Source organism: Athene cunicularia, unplaced genomic scaffold (genome assembly GCF_003259725.1).
Source record: "Athene cunicularia isolate RWA unplaced genomic scaffold, athCun1 BOjh376268_part1, whole genome shotgun sequence".
NCBI classification, from domain to species: Eukaryota; Metazoa; Chordata; class Aves; order Strigiformes; family Strigidae; genus Athene; species Athene cunicularia.
Window position 1 is genome coordinate 75,372 of NW_020799151.1, and position 7,673 is coordinate 83,044.

General features: G+C 50.4%; 1 protein-coding gene across 6 annotated transcripts in view; it reads left to right on the plus strand.

Annotated features, from left to right (window-relative positions):
* Positions 1-7,673, plus strand: part of ATF7 (activating transcription factor 7) — a 66,157-nt gene that overhangs the window by 31,198 nt on the left and 27,286 nt on the right. Inside the window, exons 1-2 of one of the 6 annotated variants that reach the window (XM_026866932.1) lie at positions 4,473-4,517; positions 5,755-5,819. The exons of 4 other annotated variants lie outside the window; for them this stretch is intronic. The gene's annotated coding sequence lies outside the window, so the exon portion shown is untranslated. Of the gene's footprint in view, positions 1-4,467; positions 4,518-5,754; positions 5,820-7,673 lie in introns of those variants that run through there. One more of the 6 variants, XM_026866933.1, reaches the window with a different exon arrangement.

The following is a 7,673-nucleotide window of genomic DNA, read 5'->3' on the forward strand; positions in this document are numbered from 1 at the left end:
CCTCTTTTTTTTTTTTTTTCTTTTTTTTTTTTTTCCTCCCAAGGATGCTCGCCGGGCATTGTTGGATGGCGGAGCCCGCTCCGCCCCTCTGCGGCAGCCGGGTCGGTGCGGTGCTGGCGCAGAGCAGCGCGTCGGGCGATCGATGCGGCGATTCCCGAGCGCGGGCAAACGGGAGAGGCCGACCCTGTCCTTACACACTTGGCGAGGAGAAAACTCCCCCAGCATCTTATCCCTGGAGAGCAGGGGGGTGTGTGGAGAAAAAAAAACCCAACCCTTTAAGCCCTAGTATCTCCTGTCCCTTCTCATGTGAGATCTGAGAATGAAAGCAGAGCTATTCATAGAAGGAATTTCTAGTCATGCTTTTTTTTTTTTTTTCTTTGCAGCTTTCGGGGGTTTTTGGCTCATACTTCTCTCCTCTCGGTGGTTGCTGCTTTGCATGAGAACCTTCCTGAAAGAGTCAGTTCTTGGGCCGAGGTGTAAAAGCTCCCAATAAATACCATTTCTTTCGAGCAGCTCTTTTGACGTGGGAGGAAACGTGAGATTTGTAAAGGACTGATGGATTTGCTGGGCAAACACTGCGTTATCCTGCCGCTGGGGGGGTTGCGACGCCGTAACCGCACAAAGAACTGGCGTGTGCATGTCGGCGAGGAGGAAAAAAAAAAAGAAAGAAAAAAGTACCTTTTGGGCTTTTTCTTCTCTGTGCTTCTTCTGCGGGCACGTGGCCGATCTGCAGAAATCCCCTTTGTGTACAGGAGGTAGCCAGCGGGGATTTTTTTTAATTCTTTGCCACGGTTCACCCCTTCCCTGGGTTAGTGGTTCTGTCTGGAGGAATTTTAGGCTGAAGAGGGTCCTGGGGGCGTTGGCAGAAAAAGCCAAGGTGGGTGCAGGAGGGGGCTGAGCTGTCGTCTCTGTAACATCCCCCCCCCCGCCTCGCCGTTGCTGAAAAGATCCCCTGCAAATCTCCTGCCGTGGTAAATCTCGGGAGGAGCGTGGCATCGTGTTTATTTAACACCTGCTTAATGATGCAAGCTGAGAAACTGCACCACCACTTTCCAAGCACTTGTACCAGCTGTTTTGCTCAAATAATTTTTTTATATGCCGGATTAAAACAATAAAAACATTAAAGTCCTAAAATTCCCCCTGAGAGTAAACATCTAGACAATAAAGAATTGTGTGTGTATAAGGGATGGGGTGGGAGAGTTTTGCAGCAGTGCAAAACAAGCTATAAATTAATCTCAGCAGTAAAGCCTGCTAAATTAAACCGTTTCATAAAACGAAGTTCTCGCAAAATGTTGATCAGTCTGTCTTTGGGGCAGTTAAAGCTTTTTGGGTTCTTAACTTCTTCGGGTTATTTATAAACGCTAAATGTGTCTTGTGTGGCTGTGTCAGTCGCTGCTTTTAGGCAGAGAAGCGGGCTTTATTTTGGGGGATAGACAGGGAGGGTTTTATGGCCACTAGAATAATTGACGGGAATTCAAAGCATCACCTGTCATGTTTATCTGCTTAAACCCCCTTAATGTGGGCTTCAGACAGGGAGACGAGAGGTTCAGTCTCAAAAAAGCTCATTTATAAGAATAAACATTCAAAGGAGCGAATTTTAAGCAATCCAAGCTAGACTTAAAAGTAAGGAGCAGATCATTCCACTGATGTCTTGCTTGGGTGTACGTTGCTGGTTCTTTGCTTTGCTTTTTTTTGTTGTTGTTGCGAGACTCCTGCCTTCCCCACTGCTTCTGCTACCCCAGACACCTGCAGAGTCACTCTGCGATCTGTTACCAGGTATCTGCAGCTCTGAAGGTCCGGGTGCGAGCTCCTCATTGTACAGCATCGCTGCCGACATCTTAATTCTGGCTCCTGCACTTGTAAAAGCTACTAATTCACCTACTCGCCGGGGTATTAATCCAAGCTTTTGTTTCTGTGGCTGGGGGAGGTGTTTCCTGCACACATTTGGGGTATTAAAAACAATTTGTGATTGCTGCGTTAGCTTGTCTCCCTTTTAAGAGGCTTGTGTGATGTTTGCTATAAACCTCAAAACATTTGTAAGCTTGAGAAGAAAATTTAAATGCATTTTTGCTTTGACTGCATGTGAAATTTTATTATCTGCAGCCCATAACGTAGGCGGAAAAAATTGTTAAGACCCTAAGGATGCGAGTAAAGCGATTTTGGTGACCTCAGCTGTATATTTCTACATCGCTGAATCATCACCCAGTTGGCACCTCAGCGGGGGTAATCTCTGCCTGCGAGGCCGGGAGCGCAGACGGGGCTGGGGAGGAGGGCTGTACATCAACCGACGTGGGGAAAAGCTTATGGGAAAGCTGCTTGCGTTATGCTTGGCTCTATCTCGTCTGATTTTTCTTGCACTTAAGAGTTTATCCACTTAATTTTTATTAAGGGCTGCAGGTGGAAAGTGATGTTAAAAGGGTTTACCATTAGGCAGGAGAGGCTAAGGAGGCAATTAGAAGCGAGTGAGAGCCCTGGGCTGGTGTGAATCGCAGCTGGGGAGTCCGCTTCAGACTCAGAAAGGCTTTTGCTGGGGATTTTGTCGGGTCACTAAGTAACACAGACCAGCGCCGGCGAGCTGGGAGCGTGTTAACACGTTCCTCAAACCTAATCCTGTTGTGTATAGAGAGCTGAAACCTCCCCGGCGCGAGCTCCTGCAATGGCAGGCGTTTGGAAACGCTCGTGAGAAGAGCGAGGAGACTCGTTTCCCCATAAACCTGACCTGACTTGCTGGGGAAAACTTGGCACCTTTTGAAAGACGGTGCAGTTGCATAACGATCGCAGATGATTTGGGGTTAAAAAAGGATGGAGATTTCTCAGTACGGGAGATCTCCCGGCACTCTGGGTGCAGGATGGAGTCAGGCAAAGAGCTTGGAGTTAGACCCCTCCGCAGTAGTCTGCTCTGAAAAGTCATAAATCTCGAGAGAGAAGAGGGTCACTGAGAACCTCATCAGGGTGGGAGCAGCAGCGCCGCGTTAATATGCCCATAAATCTACCTGTTACGATAAAACAGGTGGCTCTTCCAAGAGGCAAAAATAGTCAAACGCCCGGAATTTTTTTTTTTTTTTTTGTCTTGCTGCTGCTGCCTATCTCCTTTTAAAAGCTTAATTACTGCGGTGCGCTGACATCTGACAACTTATCACGGGTATTCGTTATCCTTTATGCAGGATGGTCCTTTCTGTAACGCAGGACTTAGTTTTGCATCCGTTATCTTGGAAAGCAGGGGCAGAAAAATAGAGTCAGGGGGCTCTGCAGATTGGCCAAAATCTCCGGGAGAAAGGTGTGGGGAAGCACAAAGAAAGGATTTTCAGTCACGGCATTGATGAGTTTAAAACTGTGTTTTAAGGGCTCCTTGAAATAATGAAGGTGAAGGAAGGATGAGCTCGTCGTGGGGGGAAATCACGCCCTAGGATAAGAACTGGGAGCTCCATAAATGAAGGGGGGATGAGAAGGGATGTGAGGGCAGGCCCCAGCAGGGGTTTGGTGAGTTCCTCGGACTCTGGTTTCACGTTCTGCACGTGGGGACACGGGTGGAAATCCGGGCGGGCTGAAGCCATCGCCCCCCGAGTTTCTGCGGAGCGCTCGTACCTCTCGGTACAGACAGAGGGGGCCCAGACCCCTCTTATTTCTACAACTCCTGTCTAAAATGCCCCAGTCGCTTCTCGAGGTGGCCAAGCACCCCATAAATCTCATTTTGCCTCCGGTGTTTTTTTTTTTTTTCCCCTCTCCGCTTGATGATACCCCACCTACCACCCTCAATAATTAACATTCCCCATTTTTAGACTGCAGGAGCGTATTTTACGTTGTGCCCACGCACCTCTGGTTATGTGGGTCTACACTTCCTTATAGCTCCTTCCCTCTAACTAACAAATTAAAGGGAAAAAAAACCCCAAGGCTCTAAGCCACTTGAATTCTGTCTCCATTTAACACGATGCCCTCTCCAGACTGTTGCTGTTGGAGCTTCCCCAGGAGAGGTCCTAGCCCAGGTCCACAAAAAAAACCCAACCACCCCTTTTTTCAGGCAGTAAAGCCTGTGAGGAAAGGCTCACACACCATGAATGGGTGGGCGCCTACCCAATATCACAAATGAATTGAAGGAAATCAACCTTCCAGTGCATTAAAAAACTGAATGGGGACCACGGCATCCTTTTTTCTAATTGTAGTGTTGTTCAAAGGTCAAGGCTGAGTCACGTCGACTTTTTCAAGCTGCAGCATACTGGCACAATGAGGTCTTTTTTCCATTGGAGCTAACTTCTTTTTTTTTTAGGATCAGCTTTCTCGTAGCCCCGAAACAGTAGTGCAGCAGAGAGGATCGTGTTAGCCTGGGTGCAAGGCATCTTCCGAGAGGACAAGCACCAAACCTCTCGGAGGAGACCAAATTTAACCTCTGCTCCCTCGGCCCTTGAGAATTTGCTTTGGAAATGACCGTGAGGGGGTTGGATTGGAGTTGAGGGACCGGCTGTTGGGAGCAGAGCTCCGCTGCTGGAGTCCTGCTTGCCCAGCAGAGCTTTTTCTTACGGGTAAGTACGGAGAGGGAGGTGGCACCATCCTGCCCGTGGGCACGGCAGCTCCCCGCAGCGCTGTCCCGCTGCTCGAGGACCCGACCGCAGGCCCCTGCTCAGACACGACCACGTTGGGTATCTCAGGGCCGAGGGAGACACCCAAGTCCAGGTTTAGGCTCAGTTCTGCCGGCTCAAACCCCTCGGTTTCCCTTTCCCTCCATTTCACAGCTCGCTTCCCCGGCGCCGATAGCATCACCCCATCCCCGCCAGGCTTGGGGGCCGCACGACTCCCCGTTGTCACCCCGGTTTAAGGGCCCAGTTCCCACCACTGTGCTGCCGTGTGGGATTTGGCAGGGAGCAGGGAAGCCAGAGCAGCTTTTACCGCGGCGCTGCCGGAGCTGCATGTGCTCCGGCACCTGCTGCCAAAGCCTCTCCTCGCCCAGGCGGCACTGACAGCCTTGGCCACCATCCAGAGACTTTTTAAGATCCCCGTGCAGCCTCCCAAAGCACAAATCCTCAGCCCTGTAGACAAATTAATCGACTCCAGTTCGGATTTAATTATTTCTACACATACATTCTTGTTTCTCGGGGTATGCAGAGAAGGAGTTTCCTGTTATTCTTTTCTTTTCACTCTGTAAATTATCTCTCGCATGCCTGCGTCGCGCGGGGCTTGCTGCCGATGCTGTTTGTTTGCCGAGAAAGAGTCTTTGCTCCCAGATTATTCATTCAGGAGCTGTCGAGCGTTCAAGGCAGGAAGGGTGACTCATTTGGTAAACAGCAGAGGCTTGCAGGGGAAGGCAGGAGCCCAGATTGGGTTTCTGTGGTAGATCTGAAGTCTTTGGGGGGAGATTTTTCCCCCACCCCACCCCTTTTTTTTTTTTTTTTCACCCTTTCTTCTCTGCCACCAGCGCCACAATTCTTCCTCTGCATTGCATGAGGGCAGGGCCCCACGAATAACACAACAGCACGGCTGCATAATTCACCCTTTTCCTCCCGCAATGCCACATTAACTTCCCAAACTGCTCAACCCCAGCAGCTCTCTGCGGTAGGGCAGGGCAGGAATTTCACTTAGCCCCAGCTCCCTGCCCTCCGCCGTGCCTCTGCCCGTTTTCCTTGGTCTCTATTCCCCAGCTCTTGTGACGGGAAGAGATGCTGAGCTCCTAATGAATCACCCAGCGCCTGCACTTGAAACACGGTTAGGGAAACAGCTGTAATTGCCTTTGTTAATTTTTTTTTTTTTTTTTTTTTTCTGCAGTGCTTCTCACATGGCTCCCGGTACTTGCATGCGCGGTCGGCTTCCTCTCCTAACGCCCTCGTGAAGTATGGTGCCTTTTCCCTTTTTATTTGCTCTGTCTGGTAGGTAGGGGAAGAATTGATGGCTTGCCCAAGGTCACACTGAAAACCTGTGGTGCTGCTGGGATTCGAGCTGGGGACGTAATAATGATTCACATCCACACTGGAGCTATCTGGGGGTTCCCATGGGGCAGGCGCGGATCCATAGGCACAAGCTGTGGAGTCGCTGACGCTCCGCAACTCCACCCCCTCGCTCACCTCCGTTAATTACCGCTGTGCCTCTCCTCTTAAGTTATGTGGCAGCGGTAATTAATACATGGATTTTAATAACCTTCACTTTTCTCGAAACCGGGCTAAAAATGCTCCACCGTGTGGAAGTAAATAATTATTGCATCGCCAAGTTTTTAAACCAAGCGCCGCGGGCTTTTGTGAGGCTGCGGGCAGGTCACCACGATGCTCCTCTGTTGTCTGGCTGCTCAGATCGGCTCTTGGTGGACACAGAGCTCGGGAGCAGCCGACTGACTCCTCAGGATCAGTGGACTGACTCCTCAGGAGCAGCCAACTGACTCCTCAGGAGCAGCCAACTGACTCCTCGAGGTGTCCGTCCCCCTCCAGCATCACTCGAGCAGAGGAGGAGGGTGTCGGTGTCTCAGGAAATCCTGCTGTCCTGTAGCGTAGACCCGTTGGAGATTTAGGAGCCTGATCTTCCCAGCTTGGATTTGTGTCGCGGGGTTTGGGCTGTAACGGCAGCCACCATCCCGGAGGAACTGTGCCTACGAGGCACCGAGGGCTCCTCATCTGCGAGACTTTGGGCAAAACAAGGGGTTGTTTTCCTCCCAGGTGCTCCATAAACCACCTCAACCATCTGCTCTTTTTCTACATGTGCCCCTTTCTAAAAAGGAGAGAAGGTTGCTTCGTGATCCTTTGGTGTGCTGCAGAGAAATTCCTCAGTAGCTGGAGGGTTTTTGGGGCGTTGAAGCACCCGGGGTCCCACCCAGGTGAAATCCCACGGGGGCAAGTGCCTTTCTGGCCAAGCTGGCCCACTCCAGAGGCTCGGTGCTTGTTCTTTTTTCTGCACCCAGACATGCTGATGCTCAGCTTGGGTACGCTGGAGATGAAGGAGAGGCAGTGTCTACCGTAGGAGACTTTATTAAAATTTAAAAAAAAAACCACGTAAAGTTGAATATAGAGTTTATTAAAGAGTTTGCCCCGTATGTCCTTGGCCGAACGCTTCCCTCCTCACTGCTACATGGTGTGCTGTAGGCCAGATGGTTGCTGCCTTCCCCCCTGCTGAAACACCTGCATTTCAGTGGAGGGGCATGTGTATGAGAAGCCCTTTGGGATAAGTGAAGCTATAGAAATGTAAATTAAATTATTTACCTACTCCGAGTTAAATGCTCTGCCCTTCTGGCCAAGGAGGAACGGGGATGGGACAGGCTCCAGAACCTGGTTAACTCTTTGTTTAAATTGCAGGGAAGTTTGTGGAGCAACCTGAGTGTCTCAGCACTCATCACCAGGGGTTTGGTAGGAGCCCAAGAGGGAACCACCTGTAAAAATCTGCTCCCGCTGGCCTGCTCGCCGCTGCCTTATAAAAAACATAGCTCATCTATCACCTCCCGGGTGCTGATCTCAGGGAAAGCGAAGCATCCTGGGTCATGTTTTGGCATCTTAACCTTGCTGCTGCTCTCCCACGGCTCGCTGGAGATGGGAGAAGCCCGATGTGGAGCTGACTGCGTGTGGAGGGCAGGTTCTGTGCCACGGGGGAGAGGCTGCTGTGCAGCGCCCATCGGTGATAACCAGCTTAAAAACACACGATCCCTCAGAAAAAGCAAAATCGGAAAGCAGATGGTTCTCTCTAAGCAAAAAAAAAAAAAAAAGGGC